The sequence below is a fragment of the Euprymna scolopes genome, chromosome 4 (genome assembly GCF_053919585.1).
Source record: "Euprymna scolopes isolate OS-2025 chromosome 4, ASM5391958v1, whole genome shotgun sequence".
NCBI classification, from domain to species: domain Eukaryota; kingdom Metazoa; phylum Mollusca; class Cephalopoda; order Sepiida; family Sepiolidae; genus Euprymna; species Euprymna scolopes.
This window is the reverse complement of record NC_136485.1, coordinates 170,258,842-170,263,200: the sequence shown is the minus strand read 5'-3', so window position 1 is coordinate 170,263,200 and position 4,359 is coordinate 170,258,842.

The following is a 4,359-nucleotide window of genomic DNA, read 5'->3' as shown; positions in this document are numbered from 1 at the left end:
ATATATATATATATATATATATATATATATATATAAACGTAGGGTGTCCCGGGTCGTCGTCACTCTCTGAAAAACAACTGTGATAGAGTGACACAATTTAACAGAATAAATCTGTTATTACACCAAAGCTGAGTCAATCAACGTTTGTTTCCCTAAAGTTGTATTTTTTTTATATGTATATATACTCTAGTAAAATACAACCAAGGGTCGTTCCAAAAGGGATGAATCCTATTTTTTAACTAACATTGAAAAGCTACGAAAACGGGAGTGGCAACGTTAAAACAATCAATCTTTTTGTGCTCTAAGATTTATTTTTTCTACATAGTAACCACTTTTCTCAGTGCACTTTTGCCAGTGATGATGGTGGCTTTGGATAGGCATCCGGAGCATGCTTTATCACTCATATCTCTGCTGCTCTGAAATCGACGAACCCGTCTCCTGACTGTGCCGACATCAACTCCATCAGCTTCAGTGAATGTTGATTAGTTCAATTTTTTTTCTCTGCGTGGAGGAATTCAATGACGCATCTCTGCTTCTGATGCACGTCTATGACAGAGGTTGCTTTTTTAGAGTCTCACATTGTCAATATCTGCAGCAGAGTAATGAAAATTTCAACTCATTAACGCATGTTTAGTCGTTATAACAATGCAATTTGCGATCTCTCTCATCTGTTTAGGTAGTATAAAAAATAAAAGGCATTACTTTTGGAACGTCCTTCTATAAAATATACTTTAATTCTGAGATTGAGTTATGTTTGAAAAAATAATTCCGTTTTAATTGTCCTAATTAACCGTAATTTATAATTAAGTGAGCAAGTCACACATCTGTCTCTTATGTATGCCTCTTGCCGCTCTCATTTGATGTTCATTTATAGGTGTTAACAGATCAGGCTGTCCGAAGATACCAGCTTCCTGACCGAAAATGCACCAAACATTGATTTTATTGCCATTTTTCTTTCCCTTTTCAAAACTCAATCATATTCTGCAAAGCCAAAAACAAAAAGCAGCAAATTTCCTCTACGAAACAGCCAAACCAAACACGATGAATAAATATTTGAAGATATAAAGAACTTGAAGAATATGAACTTTTATCAAAATTACTGGATTTGGCATTAAATAACTACAAAGGGTTGATATTCCGTAAAACAAAACAACCAAACTAAACACAATGAATAAATATTTGAACATATAAAGAAGGTGAAGCATAAAATATTTTAAGCAAAGCGACCAGATTAGATATTAAACAACCCAAAGGGGTTGAGATGTCGTAAAACAAAGCAACCAAACCAAATCTACATTGAAACCGACTGCTGTGGGAGTGATTTGGTCATCAAACAGATGTACACATGCCTCGGCTGAAGGTAATCGAGGCAAATGCAAGCAAAAAAAAAAGAAGATTTTGAATAACACTTCCTACCGCCATGGCTTTTCTGCTTGTGCAGTGATAATAGCGCGTACGGTGATAATAGCCGGAACAATGTCACTCTCTCTCTTCGGACTTTCCTGCCTTTCATCAACTGCCTCAGCTCTTCAGGATCACAGTTGGCGTCATGTGCAATTTGCTAGATGCACGTGGATCTAGGTCGCTCTCTACTCGTGCACCAATGCTGTGAAAGTTTACATTATTTTCTCAAAATCCAAATTAATTCACAAACCTCAAAAACTCACTATCCACTTGACGCTAATAATTGTTTTGTGATAAGCTGACATACCTATTTCAGGAATAATGAACTCACCCAGAGACTATAAATATAGTTACATCCAAGCATCATATAGCGATTTGTGGCAGTTATGGCCCCAGAATCATGATGTGTACCTACATAACATACTTTTGCTAATCAATGTTTTATTAACTATTCCACTATGTTTGTTCTGATTATTATCGGCCTACAACAATACTTAAACATTTCAACTTAGTTCGTGTAGCTTTTGGCCATTTTTAGACACATGTGTTGAGGAATTGAATCGAAGTCTTTTTTTTGTTAAATATTCCAAACTTACCCAATTTTATATTACTTGTTTTGATCGGACTATTGTTCTCATCTTGTGTGCAATGTTTTGGTCGTTGTAGCCTTCGACCTTTATCAGGCATGTTGGTCGTTATCTTGGAAAAGAAAAGAGAACAATTACTGGCTCTGTTTTTTTGTTTTATTTTTCTCATGCATACAGAACCATGGCCAAAAAACAAGCAAACAAAAAACACTTCCAAGAATACGAAACTATCTATGGAGTCAGTAACTTTTCTCCTTTTTTTTTTCCAAGATAACGACCAATATGCCTGCCAAAAGTCAAAGGCTACACCGACTAAAACGTGACACAAATAACACTCAAGATGAGAACAATAATCCGATCAAAACAAGTAATATAAACAATCGACCTCCATCTAAAAAAATTCAGAACTGTATTACCCAAATTTGATGCTCATTAGTTCACCTGGCAGATTTCTCAAGGAATTTTATGAAGGCTATTCAAAAAATAAATCCTTGTATGTTTTAACTAAAAAAAAAAGTTGATAAGCTACAAAGGCAAAAGTGGTACTATTAACTTAAGCAACCTTTTGTGTTCCAGAATTTACTTTTCTACATGGTCACCACCATTCTCAATGCACTTTAGCCTGGAATTCAATGACGCACATGTGTTTCTGACATACATCCAGGGGTTGCTTCCTTAGAGTCTCATACCGTCAATATCTACAACAGAGTTATGAATCTTTTAGGTCAAGAATGCATTAGTTTATTCATCATAACAATGCAATTTTTAATCTGTTCTGATCCATTAAGGCGGAATAAAAATATGAGGCATTACTTTTGGAACGTCCTTCGCATGTGAAGAACATTGATTTAGTTTCTGAAGGACATTATTTTTTACGTTGGACAAATCGATGACACAGATCAGGTTTAGTTGTAGGTTATTTTAGTTTTTCTTTCTGATACCCCCCCCCCCCCATAATAAACTCGTTATTCTGGATAGACTGAAGCATGTCCGCAGCATTTCACTCGATTGTTTCACAATAAAGACAACACTGATTAGATTGTACAACTCTCCTTTCTTTCTCTGAACACCGTGATGGTCAGACATCTCTAGTTTCGTCTCTACCGATCAAACAGCATAGTTCCTGTCTCATCCTATTTCAACTACTGAAATGTCCTTATCATATTTCAGTCTGGATTGAAACTGTTTCTTCTGTTCGAACTGAGTCCTTGTATTCAATTGATTTTTAGGATCCAATTTTTGTAACTTCAATATCGAATTTTTAAAGAGGAAAAGTACATCTGACCTTCGAGCTAAGATAAAAAAAAAAATCTTTACACGCACATATTGGTATTCTTTAAGTCATCACTTGCAAAAGCCTAAAAGCCATTCGAGGTTAAGGCTTAATAAGATTGCCAGTTGGATGATCAACAATATCATAAGAGGATTGAAAACAATGAATGGAAAGAGTAGGATTTGATTCCATAAGAGTTCGGTAAGTACTTGGTGGCATTAGACTTGAAGACACCGATATTATAGTAAAAATGGAACTTAACTCAACGGTGTGAATGCGGTATTTTGGTGAAAAGTAGTAGAATAATCCCAAGTTTCGTAGACACATACAAAGACCTTAATTTTCTTTGGGCTTCATGCCTAAGTTTGTTGGTAGTTATTTTATCTTATATTCTTTAATATATTCATTACTACAATATATTTTAACTTAACGAGCAATAAATTAAATACATAAGATCCAAATGTAGTATCTGTTCTGATGCTACACTTCAGTTAATTTGTCCTTAATCAATGAAGGGGAAACCCTTTTATACTAAGGTAATTTTTAGAATATCCCTGTGTTACAGAGGAAGAGTGGAGTTGTGGGTAGCAGAGGTGGACAACTAGCTGTCTGGGCTTGCAAAGATGACGTCAAAGGAAAGTGTCAGATCCTAGGTCAAAGTAACAATCCTGGATTCAAGTGCCCCAGGACTGACGTCAAAGAAGTTCAAAATGAGGGAGATAGAATCCCAAGGGATAGGTCAGTGGCACTGACCGACATTTCAGACAATGCGTAGTGGAATGTTCTGACGCCATGCCAATAAAATAGAGGCAGCAGATAATGACGAGGGAAGAAAAACAGCGATCACAGGGAGTAAAGCAGACACATTATCTCTCTGTCATTTTCCACCACCCCCACCTCACGACCTCTGTATGCTATCAAGTGTTGTCACTAGAAAATAAACATTATTTTCAAATCATTAATTCATTTTACGTATTAGTTTAAAAGTACAAGAGATTTTGTTATGTGTTTACATCTCTGGTGGAACTATGCCTAATTGTATGGATTTCTAACCCTAACCCCGATTACCGAGTCAGCTAGTTTTATGAATAACAC